Source organism: Polyodon spathula, chromosome 2, assembly GCF_017654505.1.
Source record: "Polyodon spathula isolate WHYD16114869_AA chromosome 2, ASM1765450v1, whole genome shotgun sequence".
Taxonomy (NCBI): domain Eukaryota; kingdom Metazoa; phylum Chordata; class Actinopteri; order Acipenseriformes; family Polyodontidae; genus Polyodon; species Polyodon spathula.
Window position 1 is genome coordinate 103696784 of NC_054535.1, and position 22001 is coordinate 103718784.

General features: G+C 35.7%; 1 long non-coding RNA gene across 1 annotated transcript in view; it reads left to right on the top strand.

Moving 5' to 3' along the window:
• Window positions 1-661: 661 nt before the first annotated feature.
• Window positions 662-22001, top strand: part of LOC121306161 — a 57357-nt gene continuing 36017 nt past the window's right edge. Inside the window, exon 1 of the long non-coding RNA XR_005948163.1 lies at window positions 662-1257. This is a non-coding gene — a long non-coding RNA (uncharacterized LOC121306161). The remainder of the gene's footprint in view (window positions 1258-22001) is intronic.

The following is a 22001-nucleotide window of genomic DNA, read 5'->3' on the forward strand; positions in this document are numbered from 1 at the left end:
TTACTATTCGTTACGAAAAAGGAGTCACTCAAAAGTGATGTGTTTTCGGTCGTGTAAAAACACACATGCAGAAAGAATTGCAATCTTGTGATAAATAAGAGGTAGGGTTAACACTAGCTACATCTTGTGTAGACTTTCTGTAATGAAGAAGGAATGTAACATGTATAAATACAATTTAAAAAGAGAAATTGTTTGGTTTTGATAGGAATTCGTGGATCTTAGAAATATTTTTTTGTTTGTTTCAAAGACAGCTTAAATCCTCAGCTCAACTAGCTGTAATGCTGTCGGTTTTCAATATTCCAAATCCGACGATCCTTAAACGATGACCGCGCGTTGTATAAACAGTATTCCTTCAACCCACCTTTTAGGCAGTCAGACTGAAAGAAACTGTTTTATTCCAAATAACTTGACGATGTCCTAATTAAGCAAAATAAATACAAATAAATAAATACACAAATAAATAAATAAATAAATAAATAAATAAATAAATAAATAGCTTATTGGAGCTTCAGCACTGGATAGCGATTCAGTCTACAGCGCGGGACGAGATAATCTACAATTATTATTAACCCTACAAAAAGTTTTCTAAAGGAATAACCGAGTAACTTTAAAAAGATGCTCAGTCCAAATATCTTTGTAAAAAACACTTCTATCTCGCTCTTCCAAATACAACCAATTCATTGGGCTGTCTGGAGAACGTTTTCTTTGCTTACTTTTAAGAAATTTCTAATTTGTTTCGTCTGTCAGACGGTGTCTGAGAGGGAGCTAGATGCAAATTCATTACTAGAAACCAGTAACGTATTCTTGGCGCTGGGAAAAAAAAGCCCATGCAATAGATGAACAATGGGTCTTCAGTTCATCAGCAACAAAAGAATTGGGGAAGTTGCTTGACTTTCAAAGCACGTCTTTCTCCACAGAGGGCTGGGCCAGACCTCGGCCAACCCCAAAAACTTACAGACACTCTCACACCAGTTCACTTTTCCTTTCGGTTAAGGAGGCACAATACGTTAAATGGAAGGTTGTTTTTTTCCTCGTCTATGTGGATGGAATATGTTCCACTCAAAGCAACTGAAGCACGTATAATGAGTTTGGAAAAAGCGGCAATTTTAAATGAGCGGGTGATGAGAGATGGTTTAGGAAAGAGAGTCTATAAGGTTGATCGCTGGATGAGTTTTTTTCTTTTCGCTGTGTAAGGACTGTAAGGAAAATTGCTGCACTTTTTTGACGAAACTTCTTTTCACAGTCATGAATAATCATGTAAGTACACTCGATGGAATCCTACAAGCACATTCTGTTTAATGTGGGATTTTCAACTTAAATGTAAAAAATAATAATAATAATAATAATAAATAATAATAATAATAATAATAATAATAATAATAATAATAATAATAATAATAATATTTTCAATATCTGCCATTGATCACTTAACAAATCATTGTGATTATACCTTTTTTAAATAATTATAATGTGATTTTATGGGACTAATATATTTATATGTATTTATTGATGAATTCTCTTTTTTGAAAGGCATGATTGGTATGGCAAAAAAGAAAAAAAAACAAACAACCAAAAAAAAAGCTATGTAGACATACATGGCTTCCTACAATACCATAGTGCAAAAAATAGGATATTAAGTTGAAATGTGTTACATGGACGTGCTTGTAAAGATTTTGTTTATTTTCGGAACAAATAAGTATAGCACTTTGGGCAATAAGAACGGCAGTGTTAATATCTGGTTTGTATTGCTATACAGCAGGGGTCTCCAACGCTGGTCCTGGAGAGCTACGGGGTCTTCCTTTCAACCGAGCTCTCAGTCACTTAACTGCATAAAATTATTGTCTTAATTATTCAAGATTAACAGATGTTCTAGATCTTTAGCAATTGATGATTAAAGACACCTAGAAAACACGCAGGCTTTGGGGCTCTCCTGCATGGACCAGGGCTGGAGATCTCTGCTCTGCAGTAATATCGCTGACTACCGCTGGAAAGCATTTCTGTTTCAGCGCTAACTTTACTGGAAGGCTCGTATGCAAACGAAGCTGTATTACGATGCTATGGTAACTGATAATGTTGCCACCGCCAGTGTATCACATCTTCGAGTCTCAGTCATATTATTATTATTATTATTATTATTTATTATATTTTTTATGTATAAAATACATAGTTTGGTATATTCCTCTTTCATTGACTTCAATAATAATAATAATAATAATAATAATAATAATAATAATAATAATAATAATAATAATATTAATGTCTATATCCATTTGTTGACATACCTGCTGCTTAATTCGACTATGATAACTAAAACCCCTCTATCTGTTTCAATCTGTTGACTACGCACACTTGGTCAAGATGGTGCGTGTCTCATGGCTACGAAGATTGGCCTCCACATTCACGCGCGTGTCCTTTCCGACTAGTGTGCTTGTAAAGGTATAGTCGCAACACCAGCGCAATGAACCAAGCTGCTGGTTGCAAATGGTCTTGATTAAGACGTTTCATGAGTAGGTCTATATTAATTAATTTACAATTATAGCGCAGCATTTGAAAATCGAATGGGCTACTGCTGGAATGCTGCTTTCCGAGGACAAAGGACAACGGATTTACAGCTTGAACACTACATGAAAACACATACAAATAAGTATTTGGCAGTTTATATCGAGGATATCTTAATCTACATTGTAGTAATGCCCAAGTGTATATATACAGTATATACTATATTATATATATATATATATATATATATATATATATATATATATATATATATATATATATCAGAAGTCCGTTGTAGCCATCACTGTAGGAAGCACTGAAGGAGGAGAGTACGCGAAGGACAATTTCTGTTCAGTCAAGTCGTGCTAGTTAGTTTTGTTCGTAGTCAACAATACACATGCAATTAAACGTGCAGTGTCGTTTGGAGTATTGTCTGTAATTTTATTATTCACTGTATCTTCTTAAAGCTAGATGAATTATGCAGAAGTACCACCCGAGCATTGTGCTCACATGTTATATTGTAGATGACGTCATGGTGATATGATTGAACAAGGTGGTTCATTCTCTGTAATTAACTGGAACTAAATCACTTACTGCAAAACAGTTGCATAAACACCGTACATTTATTTTCTGAAACACATATGCGTCCTTGTTGTTTACATATCATATAAAAACTTCACATGCACTGATTTATATATATAGTGTTTACATCGTATACATTAGTCCATCATCTTCAGAAGCATATACAACATGGCAAGCGGTAATTATTTGAAATTATTATCATTTGAATGATGCAGCTCACTCTGAGCTAAATACTGGTATACAGTAAAAACCCAACCATCCATTTGCCATTTGCATGATCACCTGTATGTATAAAACCATGCGTTGCTCACACATTTGAGAAGTTGACATATTTGTGTAGACAACATCGTCATTACTGTTCACACTATTATTCAATTGTAAAATCTCCAATTACTGTACACACAGTAAATACAGAACCAAAACAAACAAAAAAAAAAGTACAAAAATACAACATTTAATTCTATTTATTTATTTATTTTTTATTTTATTTTATTTTTTATTTTTTTTTTGGGGGGGGGGGTCATAAGCTTATTGTTAAAAACTCAACTGAACAGTCAATACAGCGCATTGCCCTGTGATGAAACAATCCTCATCACCAATTACAGCCTGACAGGAGAATCCAAGGTTGTACAATAAGGCAAACCAGTGGTTATGACAATGCCTTTAAATGTACATCTGATAAAGCTATTCTTTCTTTCTTTCTTTCTTTCTTTCTTTCTTTCTTTTTTCTTTCTTTCTTTCTTTCTTTCTTTCTTTCTTTTCTTTCAACGTGTAATGTTATTTTTTGTGGAAATGACAGGCTGTGGTAGAATCGGTGTTATAAAGGGGTTGTGTGTGTGTGTGTGTGTGTGTGTGTGTGTGTGTGTGTGTGTGTGTGTGTGTGTGTGTTTTTCTTATAGCTATTGATATATCCTGAAAATATCAATCACGTTCAGTTCTGTTGACAATTAAGGAAACAGAGAATATAAACTTGTATATTACAGATAGGCAGCATGCTTTGTCATCAAGCTTTGCCCTGGCTTTTAACACAGCAGCAGTAGATGGAAATAATTTGGTAGTGTGCTGAAGCTGCATTTACGTGCTTCAACATAAATTGCGTTATTTTATAAACAAATGGTGAAAATTCTTCAAAATGAGAAACTTAATGGACAGTGAGCACCTGTAGTTTGGCATCTTGGAGTGCAGCTTGTATGGGATTCATAGCAGTCCTACTCAACCTTCACATATGACCAGCTTTGCATTACTGTCCGACTATATTTCTGAAATATTTAACTGCAATTTACAAGAGAGGAGAAAGTGGCGATGTAAGCCTGGTATATAGAAAAATCTACAGGGAAGAGGTTTTTATATTACATAGGCCTACCTCTGTCTATATTTGTAATGTGAATAGCATAAGGAGATTGGCAGGCTTCAGATTGTTAATATGGCTAATGAACAACAACACGTAATTGTCATTTTTGGTACTTTCAATCCTTTAATAATTATTACCATTAAAGCTATCCAGCGCGCCTAAAAGACAGCTCACTGCATGACAGGCTGTCATTAGGCCTACTGCTTGAGTCATCTTTGGCAAATTTAGACCGTAGGTGATGTTATCTGAAAGATGCTTTCTGTGACAAAGCACACAGACCAAATTTTTTTAAAAAAAAATTACATATAACAGGCTTTGGGGTTATACTGAAAAGGTTTATAAATAAATTACCTTTAGACATACTTTATCCAAGATGTTCTAAATAATTCAGTTTGAAACCTGAAATGTTACTACAAAAACAAACCTACATTGTAATAATGCCCAAGTATTTCAATCAGTTGTAAATCAGAAAAGATGTTTAAATGCTTTGCTTTTGGTAGTGTGGTAAATACCTGTCAAGAGAAATATATATATTTTTAAATATAATTTATATTTAATTGGTGCAAGTACAATTTATGACACTTTCATTCATTAGTTCTTGAGCTTCATGTTGTCTTCAATGTGAATTATGAATACTTATGATATGCAAATCTAAATCCATCTTGTTGTATAGTATTTACTGGATAATGTAGATAAGATTGCCCTGTGTTATATGATATTGGCACAAACTTTCATATCTATCGACCTTTTATATCCATTGTGTATTTGTCAGTGTGTGTGTGTGTGTGTGTGTGTGTAACATATTATACCTGCCAGCCCACGTTATATTTATTCCTACATTGGTATCCTTCTGATTAAATCTTACATCTGTATTTAAAAAAAAAAAAAAAGCCATCTGTACTTCGGCCGATTTCTTTTGTTACTGTTTAGTAAAAAAATATACTATTTATACATTTCTGAAATGCTTTTACATTCTACACATATATAAATTGATCTGCCTGTTACATTTCAAAATATTGATTAGTACTGACTATTATGTTAAAAGAGATTTTAGGTATTACAAGTTCTGGATCATATTTTGAATAGTGACCTTGTGTAAAAACGAACTAGATCAGTCTCTGAAATTTAATTTACAGATCTTTAAAACTTTGCATTATGGCGTCTTACCTGCTACTGGTAATTGCATTTCTTAGACCTGACAGAATACATGCTGGCGTTTTTAGTCATGGGTTGGATTTACGAATTCTATATGTAAACCTGGTGTTTGTACTGTGGAATTAGAAAGGAACAGCAGGACTGTTATGGAATGGAATCACACTGAAATAGTGTGCTGTATTTTCCAGTTATTCTTCACAACATTTTAGATAACTGGAAAAGTGTTCAGATGACTTATTGGGTCATTCTCTTACTTGACCCAGAGATATGGTCTGACCAGCCTGCTATTAGGTTACATTTCAGAGCACCTGTACTCCCTTGTAATTTGTGGTAACCAGCTCCACCGCTTGTATTAAATAAGGAATACAGTGCATTTGTTTCTTTTGATATACTAGGCAGTGGGTTGTTATATGTGCAGTGGTAATCTGCACTGCTTCCATTTGTATTGTTTATTTTGCAAACAAAAGATGATTTTACAATCTGTGTTGCAATCTGCTGTGTGTGCCTTCGTCGCGGTTGGTCTATGTGATACGCAGTTGGTAAAATAATAATATTAAAACAAATATGGACATCGAGTATAAATACGTGAGAATCGTTAAAAGTGGTATGGGTGCAGTGACAGTATTGTTTAAACAAAACATACCTTCAAATATAAAGCGTATCCTTGTAGAGTGAGATGTATTCTGGAAATCTTAAACAAGAGATGCTGTATACGCGACAGAAATGTCTCGGGTACCCGTAAATCATGGTAGAGAAGATACGCAATACGACTAATGTGAAGCATTAATAATGCACAACACCAGAACAAACTGTCACTGTAATTACACATAGACTCGCTGCGTTACATAGCCCTGATGCCACGATCCGGTTAGCAAGGCCCTGTTCGCAACAGCAAAGTGCTGTTCACAGGCTGCTAGACCAGAAATGCAAGAGACGTTACCCAGCTCCGAAACGGTGTCTTCATCGGTCTTCTGAGAGATTCCTTCCAGTCTTTGGATATTAGAGCGATCTTCATTAGTAGCAGCAGGCGGGGATGTTTTAGGCCGCGGGTGCTTTATTTTTGTTCTTCCTGAATCTTGTAAAGAATGTGTTCGCAGAAAAATAATGAATGTATTCCTGTGTTGTTTTGTTGCTTGATTGCGCGAGCAGGTTGCTGACCACCTATGCATATCAATAAACGTGTGTGTAGATTGTTCATGACATCATCATTACTTTAGTCTCCCGCGGTCCCTGACCTTTGACTTTGTCGGGTTGGCACTGTTTGGCCCCCCCCCCCCCCCCCCTTCCCTGTCAATGATGGCCCTTTTCTCCTTCTTTCAGACCGTTGGCAGCAGCAAGCTAGCAGGACCGCATCTTCGTCTCCCCTGCTCCCAGCTCGGCGAGACCAAGACTCTTCCCCAAAAACACACGCTTGCTACATGCAATCAAGCTGCCACCATTTGACAAAGAGATCTTATGTGCATAATCAGAAGCGATCGCGATAAAATCTTGATCGTTGTATGGCACTTTCTTTTGAAACCGGGATTTTTATTTCTCATTGGCACTGTGCAGGCTACGTCGGATATTGCTGATGCCTTAACGTCTTCATACTAAGGCAAAGGATCCTTTTGTGAGAATGAATCCATTTACAATGCAAATAGAGGCCTGTGAAAAGAATGGATGCACCTACTCTTTCCAGCGTTTCAGTTGTAATCTGCAATAAGGGTTTCTTTGTTTAATCACATGGAGGGTTGGCTATACCGCTTGTTGAAATCAGCTGAGAGATAGAGAAAAAAAGAAAAGTTTGGGGATAAACTTTTAACAACACCGGTCCCTTTTGGAAGGGGGGACAAGCTACAGGATATTTTAAATTAGAATGTTGGGCTTTAATAACTTGAATGAAGAATAAGGACAAGGCAGGGAGCAAGCTGGAAACATCTGAAAATCACACGTTTCTTTCGGCACAATTAAAACAGGACATTTGCGTGGAATACTGTAAAGGATGGGAAGTGGGTTATTATCTTTGGTTATCTAGCTGTATGAGTGTATTGGTTTTCATAAAGCTAGATAACCGAAAGTAAAAACTGCTTCCAGGATCGTCGTGGACCCTTTGGACAACGTTAAAGAGACACGAACGAGAAAGAAAGAATCATAAAAAAGAAAATAAGGTTTGTCTTTGCACTGTTTTTTTCCTCTGGCAAACCGCTTAATTTTTTTTTTTTTAAAGAAGTTATTTTGTCGACAGAACTATTAATCTATTAGATAATTTACATAAAGACAACATTTAAATTTTCACATGGTGGGATTCCATTGTAACATTAATTACGGTATTAATGCCCTGGTTGTTTTTGCAATTGTAACCAAGTGTTTGTGTGGTGGGGGGGGGGGGGGGGGGGGGGGGGGGGTACAATATAAATTAAAACAAACGTCAGTTGTCGTACTGTAAAGGACTAAGGGTAAAGGCTAAGGTCATCTGTATATATTAAAAACCAAAAAGATTTCAAGTCACGTGTCTTTTCAAAACTTTCTTTTTCGGGTATGCGTCCTGACTTTCCAGAACTCTGATGAACAGAGAACTCAAAGCAAGTTCAGCTAAAAAAAAAAAAAAAAGGGTAATGGCTAATTTTTTCCCCCTTCTATTCAAAATTCAAGAACAGATGCTTCCTTCTTCCAAGTGGGTTTCCTTGAGGAATCTAGTGGAGCAGAAAGACGTGATGGAGACGAGATCGCCTCCCCTTGTCAGTGCTCTGTATCTCACTCTGCGCCTCGCATTGGAAATGAATGTGACATTTAATCGGCAACCCACGTGCGCGCCTCTTTTTATTTTATTATTTTGTTTAAGCATGATCAACTCCATCCAGGAAACGGCACTGGCATCCCAAACTGAAATAATTAGGACGTATATAGACGTGACAAAAACGGAAAGGGGTGGGGAGTTGTGTCTGCCTTGCTTAATTGATTCTGTTAAACTTAGATGTGAACGGCTGGACGCTCCCATTCCCACGCTCGGGGCGAGTGGCAAAGCCATGCCCGGGCTGCATATGATAGACAGCCCTGTCATAGAGGGGGGTGGGGATGGCATGGGTCATGTAAAAAAATCAAGTGCACCAGACTCATCTGCATCATTTAAGGTGGAGGAATTGCACGCCATCAGTGGGTTTCAAAACAGGACTTGAGGCAGTTTTGAGATGGGAATTTAGGTTAACTGCCTGGCTAGTGTTTAAGCTAAATACGTGTATTATTATTATTATTATTATTATTATTATTATTATTATTATTATTATTATTATTATTATTATTATTATTACGTTAGTGATTGATACATGGGTATAGTTAATATTTTTATTAAATTATGTAGTTACTCTTATTGAGAGAAATATGTTATTTTTAAAAATATTTTGTTACTTTTTTTAACTAGGATACATTTATTGTAACTTTTGCCTTTTATTGACACTGTTGTTTATACAGCATCCTTGCTGTTAATTAAAAATAAATACATAAATAAGTAAAATAAAATAACACAGGCTATATACCTGAATAGTAAGCCTATACTGGCACATGTTCATTGCTTTTACTACGTTTAACTTGGAAGCAGACTTCACGTTGTTGAACCTATGTGAGATCGTTTTCTATAATCAATGCGATCTTTTTGTCTTACTGTAGCCTATTCTGAGGGATTCATTTGGTATCTGAATTGACCACCCTCGTTTAATATTGGTTAACATAGTCGACTAAACCTTCAGAACAAACGAATCAAAACGTATAACCTATAAGCCCGTACTCAGTATTTTAAATTAAATAAAAGGCATATTGTGCCCTCTTAAAATGAACAATAATAAAAAAAGAAATAAGGAATTGAAGAATTGAGGAATGTGAAGCTGATGGCCTCAGTAGGGGCAATTAAAAACATGTAATAATACAGCTTCGGCACTGAGATGTTTATCTGCAGTGAAAGCGCACTTGGACTTGTGTGTGTTGACAGGAGTCCACGTGCCAAAGTTTTACTACTGCACTGCACTGTGAAGACGCGTGTTTGTTTGCGTTAGGGACAGTGTTTGGAACAAACAACCTTTGGATTGTAAAGTGGCTGTTAGGCCTCCCGTTCAGTGTCCTATCCCAGTTGTAAAAGCACTGGCTGCTATTTAACTAGGGCCTATTGTTTGGCACAATCAACATTTACATTACAAAGTGTGAGTGGCTTTTCCTCTTCTGTTTTCAAGCAGGTTCAATTAAAGCAATAAGATGTTAGATTCCCAAACGGCAGGGAGCCCATTGTCTAATGACAGCCACTCTGTAAAGTCAAATTAGCTGATTGTTTATTTTACAACTATTTACAGACTCACCTTGAATTACTTTCTACTCTGTCCATTATTGTTGTCCTGTAAAGCTCCAGCACTTTAGTACTTAATTAATTTTATGATGTGACTTATGGAAAAATAAAAAATGATCAAAGAGAGACTACAATGTAACACACAGGCCTACTATTATCAACTAACATAAGGGTTTATATACACATACAGTATGTAGCAATTGTTTTATATACAATATACTTACTGTAGTTCTTAGAAAAAAGTTTTGGGTTGCGCCAAATTAATTAAACCCTAATTAAAAGCACGTTGCAGTAAACAGGTCACATTAATTGCCATCAGAAGACAAATATGCCACAGCTCTAACAAAAAGGTCCCAGTGAAGTTTATATGTTGCGTGAGTATGCATGCTAAGCAGTGTGGACCAAAGTCCCTTCTTTTGTAACAAGGCAGCAGCAGATTGCTATGCAAGGCCAATGTTAAAAAACAGCAGAATTTAACACCATCTGGATGAAAAGATCTCTTCCCGACTTTCTCACACCGTCAGACAAAACCAGTGTCTCTTGTTCTGAGCTCTTGTCTAGGTAGCCATACAATACAGAGTCATTATACTTTTGCTGAGAGAAAATTTGAGAACACAATATGGGTAACCAGTGAATGACCAAGTTTCATTGTGCCTGCTTAAGTCGATTGAAATCTACGTCTAGCGCTATGAATGGTGTTATTGTTTTCACAACTGGGGCTGTACTAAATGTCAGCATAGTGTAAAGAAAAACTTGAAGTCTGCATATAACTGACCAAATCTCAATCATTATATTTCCCACAGTACTGAAAAACATTATTGCAAGGGCTAACAAAAAAGAGAGAGCTTTTATTAATCTTTTATTATTTATTGTTGGCTGTAGTTCTTTTTTTTTTTTTAGATTTATTTTGAATTCTATATATATATATATATATATAGTGGTTCCCACAATACAATGCAATACACTAAACTGGTTTAGTTTCTTTACAAACTTGTAACGCACACACACGCACACACACACGCACACACACACACACGTGTGTATGTTATGATATTAATATGGTTTAAAAGTATACAAAAGTTTCAGTGTTGTATCGTTAATCAAAGTATACATTAGAAAGTATTCACTAAAGCATATAAATATGCAGAGAAACATGGAGAGTTCAACAGTATTTACTAGTTGGCTGTTTAGTTGAGCTAACACTGAAGCTATGTATTATTAGCATTCCAAAAAAAAATAAAAATAAAATAGGAGACTACATTTTTGACATAGTTTTTTTTTGACAGAGTGTGCTTTGTGCTAGTGTGCTGTCTGAAGCTCTCCTTATCTAACTGCAAGAGTAAGTATCTTTATTTATAAGTGTCTGTCTGTGAGGCAACAATGATGCAACCATTGCTGGCAACAAAGCATTTCAAACATGTTTTTACAATGATGTAGTGCATGGATATGGGCATTATTTGAATAGACCATATAGCTTGATATTTAAAATGATTGGTCAAGGAGGTATTGTGGTTATCATTGCGGTCTTCTCTTTATTGGTACTTGCACAGTGGGTTGAATCTTGTGCAGCTTTAATGAAATGAAGAGTCATTTACAAAATGTGTTATAGTCAGAATTGCAGTTGTTTTGTTATGGGTATGTAGATTTTGTATGTATACAAAGTCTCGATAAAGTCAAGAGGAATTTATACCCAGTGTCTGCTGGAAGATACAGTGGCTTCTCTGGGTGACCTTGGAGTTTTGGGTTTAAACTGAGTGTCGAGAGGAAAAGTTTCTTAACTTTGTTCATGCGACGGTAACTGTTGTATGAAATAAGACACCTTGAAATTACCAATACAGCCTTCTCATTTAAAATATTGGACAAGGGTTTGCTATTATTGGGAATTGTTTCAGAAAACAAGTAGTGTCTGACATATGGCACATTCCATATGAATAACATCATTTGACAAGAGAGTAATACACTATCATGTTGACTGAAAGACCAAAATTCAGTTCTGCCGCATCTGTAGTGTTTGCACTGGGGCAGTACTCATAGAATGCAGTTCCCTGTCTAATCCCATGGCGTGTGTATGGTGCATTAAAACCAAAGTAAATGTGTTTGGGTATGTTATTTGGCAGTAACTTTGCAAGATTGTAAAAACATAAAATAAAATAACAAGATCATTGTATTGGACGTGATCCAACGCTGTTAATCCGGTTTGCCTGTTAATGATGATTATCAAGATGCATTTTATTAGGCTGGTTACATAACCCCAGTGCATGGGGCAGGCAGCCATACTCTTTAGAACAGGGCAGTGTGCTGACACTTCATTCCTGCTGGTCAGCTATCACATCAGTAGAGGGATGGATTACAATAAATGAAATGAGCCCGGCAGTTTTGAGGGATGCATTTGACAGACAGTATTTGCCTCATGTCGGAGCCAGTGGGGACACTGAAGGATACAGAGAGGGACCTGTTTTCTAGAATGCTCCTTTAATGTTGTTATTTCCTTCTCGCTCCCAGCATGTCACACTTGTAGAAAGAGCCGTAGTGTGCATATAAGAAATATAATGGAAATATAATAACAGCATTTAGTTGGAACCATTCTGAGACGATTTAAGCAGTTGAATTTTATTATTATTATTATTATTATTATTATTATTATTATTATTATTATGTAACTCTAATTTATATGTGTGCACAGGCCTCATAGCTTCTGTAGAAGTATTATAGGTGTGTAATTATCCCTGACCTGTTGGTGTGCCCAAAGATATTCAAGATGACTGCAGTTATGGTAACCAAGCACCACTTGATGTGTATTTGCAGGCCTACCTCACAGGCCTCTGTAACGCGCACTGAGCTGCATCTCTGATTGCCGTTTCTGCGGTAACAGGAGGTGAGCACGAGGGGCGCATGACAGCATCAATAACGCGACGGCAGCGCCTGCAGGTTAGCTGCTTTACATATTAAATTATTTTATCAAACTTACAATTATATATATGTGTATATATATATATATATATATATATATATATATATATATATATATATATATATATATATATATATTATAAATAATTGGAAACTTCTTGTCTTTCTGAAAGGAGACTCCACCCATCAATCTCACACATTACCAGTTTAACCAGTTAAACAGGTTTCTTTGCCCACAAAACCTTGTCGTTTCTTTGTTTGGTCCTCCTCCTTCCCTGCCACCACCCTGCAGTGTGCCTTGTCTAGGGGGAAGGTGGCCTTAAGTTTCACTTGTCCTGCCTGCTGGCCGAGTCATTCTTAATTGCTGTATTGCATTCATCTTAGCTAGGCCAGCATAGGGGCGGCTATGGAGCTCCAATAGATAAGGCCATGGGCCAAATTATAATGTCAATGTATTCTGTGTCTGTCGGTTATCATGTTCATGTTGGGCATAACTGTTTGCCAATTCTTCGTGCGCCCATCAAGCATATCTTTTGCAATCAATAAATTGTTATTTTCTACTAAGTGGATGCCTTCTTTCTGAATTCCTATTTCTGTTATTAGCTATTCACCCCTTTGCTAAATCGACACCTGAAGCGACACAGAGGCAATGCAACCAATTTGAAAACTCAGATCTACGAAACTTCTATTTTTTTCCTCTTTTTGGATACTGCTTCACCCTACTGGATCACGTGCATTGCAGGTGTTCTCTGATTGCACAATAGGATTCAATGCTGTTTGTTTCGTGTCGCTCCAGTGTCGCCCTGGTGTGGGAAAGATTATTTTTAAAAGTATAGGTTTTATTAATTTTGTCACATCGCTGAACAGTTTTGCTTGTCGCATGGCGTCTGGTGGGTAGTAGTCTCCCTTAAAAATAACAAATTTCATCCGATCACTCCCCCTCCAACCCCCGTCAGTACTTGAAAGTAAAGTATATTCTAAAGCATTTTTTTTTTATTAGCAAGTATTTGAAAATTGTTTACAGTAAAGGGGTTGGTGGGTGGAAGATAATTTTCATTATCTTCTCAAACATGATTCAGGTTGGTCGAAACATAGTTAATTTTTGTTTTGTTTTTTAAATAGCAACCAGTTGGCAACATTACAATGTAGCAAATTATATCAAGACAGTAAATCAACCTTAAAATCAATGCAAAGCCATTTAATAACATCATGCATGGACATTTAAAGTTGTTGTAAGTTTCAGAGAGGATTAAAAAGATGCCATGCTGAGCACTGCTTATGGTGATGTCATTACTCTTTTGATTCCAAGGACTGTATTGAATTGGCAACAGCACCACTGGTTCACCCCTGTGTAGTCGTGATTGTTTAAATCAAATTGAGAAATAGCTCATAGTTATTACTGTATATCATAGCCACTTATTGAAATCCAGAATGGTGCTCATGACGTTTTTATATGCACATAGCAGAGTATGTTTAACTGATATGTAGTTAGTGTTTTTTAATTAATCCACATGTAAAGCAATCTAATCTGTTGAGTTACATTCACCATGTTCTTATTTTTGCAGCAGGGTATTGTTTTTATTTGCAGAATGAGTTCTATTCTGAGACCTTTTAAGCAGTGGTGGTTTTATGAACATGCAGCCCATGCAATTGCATGGGGCCCTGTGCCTCTTTTACTATTAAAAAACAAACAAACCAAAAAAACAACAACTTATATTCACCTTGTCTGCAACAGAATAAATTACTTACTGTTATTTTAACTGTACGCCACAAGCCATAAAGAGAATAAACAACATGTTTGGGGTTTAAAGCCGTGTAACCTTTTGTCAGTATATGCCGTGTAATCATGTCACCCACTATTTAAGCTAAAAATGGTAAGACATTTAAACATGAACTAATTTTGACACTGAAAACAAAGCTTGCTTGCGCATACCATCAGCGCTGCAAACTTGAGGGGATACATGTATAGGTGTCTCACATGGGTAGGGTTGCATGTTTGAACGAACATGGAAACAAATTAAAATAAATGCGTTTCCAGCCAATGTATCATCCTCGCCTCTTGAGATGCCCGACTCCATCTACAAGGGAAATTTGCTGGACCTGTATACTAACCTCAGTATAACTGACTTGCGTCTGTTTTTGGCTGTGCCTGTCACTGCAGTGTCATTGGAGAGAAGCTTTTCTTGCCTGAACATGAAATTAATAATAATAATAATAATAATAATAATAATAATAATAATATATATATATATATATATATATATATATATATATATATATATATATATATATATATATATATATAATATATATAATATATATATATATGGACTGGACTAGAGCAGATATCAATCATGCACCACATTTTGTCAAAAACAGGATTATTCAACTATAATCGCAGACTTTGTCGCTGCGAAAGCATGAAAGGTTAATTTGTAACTTTGTTTTTTTGATTTTTTTTGTGATTGCTGTAGTAGACTGCAATCCATTTAATAGTGTCATAATTGTTCTGTTTGAAAATCATGGGATCGTAGTGCAGTACATACATGATGCATAGATGAAGACAGTTTTAAGAACATACTAATTTAAGAACACATATGCACAAGAGGTGGCTATTCAGTGTATTAATTCTCATCCAGGTTCCGAGTTGTTCCCAGAACTTTGGCTTGTCAGCACTAAATGACAGCAAAAACATGGCTTGGTAAACCATTTCATTCCCTCTTGACTCTCTGTGGCTTGGATGAAATCCAAATTGTGATGGCACAATGGCTCCATATAGTAAAGCTCTGGTCCAGGTCTGTGTGCTGCGCTTAAAATAAGACACTGGGGGAGTTTCCATTTGTGTTGTAATTTTACTCGAGACATTGTGCTCGAGCCAAATGAACAATGGCCCTATACATTAAGGGTTTCCATTGGCTCAGTTTATTTCACACGAGAAGACCCTCTTCTCACCTGACGTCATGCAAACGAAGGGGAAAGGAGGAGGTTGATTTGCAGACAGCTCGGGAAAATGTGGTTTCCGTGCACATAGAACAGGTACAAGAGAGGATCTCACCTGGAAATCCATGGTTGTGAGTGACATCTTGTTTGAGTGAAACTGGTTAAAGCACAGTGTTAAGCTCATGTAATAAAGCTGCGATTGTAAATGCCTCATGCCTGGTTGTTTAATAATGTGTGTTACTGCTCTTGCCCAAATTGTTTTTCAAATGTCCATTGGTGGGATGGCATGTCGCTAGTGCTGAATAATATTTCAACTAAATTATCACACGACTTATTAATTAAAGAAAAAAGAAAATAATGAACCTGGAGGTATATAATGAAACTGTCCACCCCAGCTATTGCAGATCACCATGGCTGAAACCGGCGATGTTAAAGACACAGAAAGAGCTCATTAACATTTTCACGTGAATTGCACGTTTTCCTGTGAAAGTGGGCTTGGATTTCCCTACGTCATGCTCTCTAGTAAATTAGATTTACCCTGTCCCTCTCTGCGGCCTCCAACCTGATCCTCTTGAGCTGTTCTCCCAAATGTGCTCGCGCATCGCCATTTCACATGTGAAAAAGCTCTCATGGAAATCCCCCCATGTAGAGTGCGTTTGTCAGGACATTTGTAGAAAGCAATGTGTTACAGTAGGTCTACTCTTAACAATTTAGCTGTTCAAATATTTTAAGATTATAAAACATTTTACATGCATCGTGCCTTTCAACCGTCATGATAACAAGGTAGTTATTTTAATTTGTGTTGTGTACTGATTAAAAATAATATCAACTAGAGAGATGCATTAAACATTATTTTACCATTTTATTTAGCTGATAAATTAACTTAAAATGATTGAACATACTGCAGAACATTTCAGATTCCCATCCTTCCCACTGTTTCTATATACACTGTAACTAAAATACTCTGTTGTTTATGGGCTTTACAAAGTCATGACTGTTGGTAAATAATGTTGGTAACTGTTGGTAAATAATTGTTTTAATTTGGAAATAACCATATATTATTCATAGTATATTTCACTTGTATGGTACACCCTTCCTTTTGCAGTTTGCACTGTCTATTTAAGCTATAAAATATAGTATTATTTTTTTTTTAAATACAGCTATTTTGAAGTGGGAACTAATTACTCTTTACATACATGTACGGTTCACACATTTTAATGTGCTGTACAGCACAGAACCTTTATAGTTTAACCAAGTGAGATTGCTGCTATAGAAACAGCCCATGCACAATCATTGAATAATACAGGCCCACTTAGTATTCAGCCACTGTATTAGTTATATTTGTGGGGTGTTACTGTAGTTTCCTTTCTAGCTCAGCCCTGCTTAGTAGAAATAAATACAGCTGACACTCACAGTGCAGGAGCACTTGCAAAACCAACAAGCAGAGAAAAATGGTGTTTTCATTTGTTGCTGTAAAATGAAATGTTACTTTTCCCAATCATACAGAAACTAACAGTAGTGTTTGATTGATTACTCTTTAAGGCTAAACACCTTGATTAGTAGCATATTTCAATAACTGCTGACACCCTCTTGCAGTGTTTCCAAGAGGGAAATGTAGCACGGTGTTGCAACCTTTTTATTATTGGGTCTATATTTTTCAATATGATGTTGATCCATTTACTGCATTCAGTTATTTTTCAAGACGCCGAAGAGGTGTGTTTACAAATGACTGAATCTGTGTAAAAATAAAAAAGGAAATCTACAAATCTGAAAAATTAGATTGGCACACCTATTCGCTATGTCTGTAATGCTACACATAAATACTATGACTCAACAATTAAATAATGCGCAGCCTAATAAATTCTGATGTTTAAAACATGACGTTAATTTAATAATAAAGTGCTTTAAAATAAGATATGTGGAGTTTAACCATATTTAGTTTCTGGAGTGAACCTTCTCATTTTACGTGCAGATTTGAAATAATTTGTTGAAAGCAACTCTGAACGGAAGTGCATGAAATATAAGTCAAATCCTTGGTACACATTTAGTGCATTAGCAGTATATTTAAGCCCCTAATGAATTACCAATTTAAACAGGTGTCTTTTTGATATCAGTGCAGTCCGCTGAATGTTGATTCTGTAAATTATCTTTACAGAATAAATAAATTACTAATTGCATTTGAAATATCCCTCAAATTCTTAAAACAAATACATCTAAATAATATAGCCCAGATTACTTAATTATTAATTAAGGCAAATTCAAAATAACTGTAGGGACAGACCTTTTATATTTGGCCTTAATTTTTCATATGCTGTGTAAAGTAATTGTTTAAAATCCTGCATTGTTTTGGTTAATTCTTTTAGCTATCTGTAATAAATATATTAAGAAAGAAACAAAAATAAGGCTATTTTTACTTACAAATCTGTAAGTGTTTTAGCTACATTTTTATTGCATATTATTACATGCTGTGATATATGATTTAAGAAATAAAGTCAGAATATGTATTTTTCTCACTAAGAAAACTATTTATAATGACAGATGTATGTTTGTACATCATTAAAATGTTTAAATTGTAAGATTTGAATATGTAAACCAAGCACAATATTATTGTGGTAAAATGACCAATAACCTTTTATTATGCATGCAAAGTGACATGTAAATGCTTGAGTATAATTCCCATAAGGCTGAATATTTAGAATAAATCACCACAGACATAAATTGAATAGTTTTATGCTGCATTAGAAGTGCATTTTAAAGCTCAATACAAAAACCAAATGAAACAAGATTTAAAATCGTGACATATAATTAAATATATATGTTGTGAATACAATTATTGAATTATTTTATTTAACAAAGCACACTATTTCATGACCTTATTGTTTTCCAAAGCCGCACCTTAGCAAGCAATTAAATGATGAACAAGAGATGAATGGCAGAAAATTTGCAAGGGTATATTTATTGTAGCATGTACAGTAAGCCCCATTTGTTGCATTAGCATTTTGCCATTTTATGCAAATGTGAAGGGGAAATGACTCCTGCATATATTTTGTATAGATCAGCGGTAACTCCTGACATCCTTATTATAAAGAAGAAATTAAAAATTCATTAGAAAACTAGACTGGTACTGCAACATGACTCGAACTGCAATGTTTTGCTTACAGAAGTAGCATTCTGATCATAGTGCCACCATTTCATGACTATGGCTGTGATGAATGAAAGGATAGACTTAAAATGTCTGCTGGCACACATCGCTGGGTTTATGTGTCACTAAACAAGGAATAGGCACAGCCTTGAATACCAATTATTTAATTAGCACATTTGCCAGTCATGCATACCAAGTAGAAGATTTGCATGCATACTTCTCGCCATTATTATCATGTATATATTCTGCTCTTGGCATCCTTTACTAAAACAGTCGGATACTTTGTTCGAATGCTTTTTAAGGGTGTCTGAAAAACAGTAATAGTATAAAATGAGCTACGCGTCTACTGTAATCCTTCTTTGGGAGGATGAAATGTCATCTATTAACGCAAATAGACACTACATAGAACCAGATTAGTTATTCGTGGTTCATTTTCATAACAATAGAATTGCATGCAGAGATTGTGTATTGTGACTTCAAAATGATACATTTGCAGAGTGTTGACTCTCAATTATTTTAATATATATTGCTATGTTTTAAATGTGCATTTATTTGTTCTACATACATTGACATTGGATAACTTAAAATGTGCCAAATAAACATAGTATTTATGTATCAAGAGCAACATTAGCCAGGGACCTGATTTCATAGAACAGTCTGACAACAGAAGTGTCTTCACAGGAAGGTAAAAAATAAGCAATTATTAAACTCAGCTTGAGTACAACAATTACATTATCTACCCATACTCATAAAAAATGCAGTCTTTTTTAAAGAAGTAGATATTTGTAAATGTAGACTCAAGCAGTATTATAATGTTCAAGTGTCTTTTGACTAGGTTACATTTATTATCCACAAAAATATATAGTAATTCCTTATAAGGGTGAGCTGCTGATTTTAGATTTCACTGATGTGCTCCTGTCAGCATTTCTTATAAGGGTGAGCTACTGAGTTCAGATTTCACTGATGTGCTCCTGTCAGCATTTTTTATAAGAGTGAGCTGCTGATTTCAGATTTCACTGATGTGCTCCTATCAGCATTTCTTATAAGAGTGAGCTGCTGATTTCAGATTTCACTGATGTGCTCCTGTCAGCATTTCTTATAAGAGTGAGCTGCTGATTTCAGATTTCACTGATGTGCTCCTGTCAGCATTTCTTATAAGAGTGAGCTGCTGATTTCAGATTTCACTGATATCCTCCTGTCAGCATTTCTTATAAGAGTGAGCTGCTGATTTCAGATTTCACTGATATCCTCCTGTCAGCATTTATTATAAAAGTGAGATGCTGATTTCAGATTTCACTGATGTGCTCCTGTCAGCATTTCTTATAAGAGTGAGCTGCTGATTTCAGATTTCACTGATATCCTCCTGTCAGCATTTCTTATAAGAGTGAGCTGCTGATTTCAGATTTCACTGATGTGCTCCTGTCAGCATTTCTTATAAAAGTGAGCTGCTGATTTCAGATTTCACTGATGTGCTCCTGTCAGCATTTCTTTCAGATCTTTTTATTTTCTTCTTCTTAGAACTCTCAATATATTTAATTAGTCAAGCAGCTAGACAACGTAATTAATGTAGAAGCCTTCTTCTACAGCGATTGAAATGCTCTGTGAAAAGTTGTCTTCTCTTTGAGCCTCTGTGCACAAGGGTTTTTTTTTTTCTTCTTCAAATACTATGTAATTATATCCAGAATTATACTCATTAAGTAAAGAACATTTCAAATGTAAATAGCTAAACATGGCATTATTGTATGCATAAAGTGACCTGTCACACACATTGGGTAAACTTGATTCTAAAATATAATGTCAAAATATATAAATTATGTTATGATTCGTTATTCTGCTTTTGTTGCATGCTCAATTCTAAAGGTGTCGTGGGTATCAAACGTGGTGAGGGTGTGATTTCAGTTTCAGAACCAGTTTTCCAGAGGACCTTTGCTGGTGCATACACCATATTGAATTGCTTTAAATACCTGCTGGAGGATAAAGGCAGTAAGCTCTCTCGTGGGTTTGTTTTTTATTTTATCTTTCGGGCTGGACAGTGAAAGAGTTGCAACAGACACAGGCTTGTCTAACGTCTAACGTCAGGAGATTTCTCTTTTAGGTGCCGGATTGTGCATATTTAAAACACAAAACCTTCAAAGACAGGGTTCTGCCTTTTTCTTTTGAAAGCACTACTTACATATTAGTGGGCTTAACAGATACAGCATACTGTCCCTGTGCTACTTCAGATACAGTATACTGTACCTGTACTACTCAGATACAGTATACTGTACCTGTACTACTCAGATACAGTATACTGTCCCTGTACTACTCAGATACAGTATACTGTACCTGTACTACTCAGATACAGTATACTGTACCTGTACTACTCAGATACAGTATACTGTCCCTGTACTACTTCAGATACAGTATACTGTACCTGTACTACTCAGATACAGTATACTGTACCTGTACTACTTCAGATGCAGTATACTGTACCTGTACTACTTCAGATGCAGTATGCTGTACCTGTACTACTCAGATACTGTATACTGTACCTGTACTACTCAGATACAGTATACTGTCCCTGTACTACTTCAGATACAGTATACTGTACCTGTACTACTTCAGATGCAGTATGATGTACCTGTACTTCTTCAGATGCAGTACGCTGTACCTGTACTACTTCAGATGCAGTATGCTGTACCTGTACTACTTCAGATGTAGTATACTGTATCTGTACTACTTCAAATGCAGTATGCTGTACCTGTACTACTTCAGATGTAGTATACTGTACCTGTACTACTTCAGCTCTGACTGATATGCAACCCTCTGGGCTTTATTTTTAAAAAATTTCCATATTTATAAATTTAGTTTTTAAGTCAGGTAAGGTACTGGTATTAGACTATCTGTGTTAAACACATTATTCTGATTTTAAGATTTTTTGGGAGGATGACTAGGAAATAAATTGGTCTCAAGCTCTTTAATTTAAGACACATTCTGGTGACACATTTTGGTCAGTATCGAACCTAAATATAATGTGCTACTGAGATAAACTTGTAAACTGTCTGTTGTACTAACTTATGATTAAACATAAAAGCTGTATCACCATTTTTACTACTTTCCACTATCCTTAACTG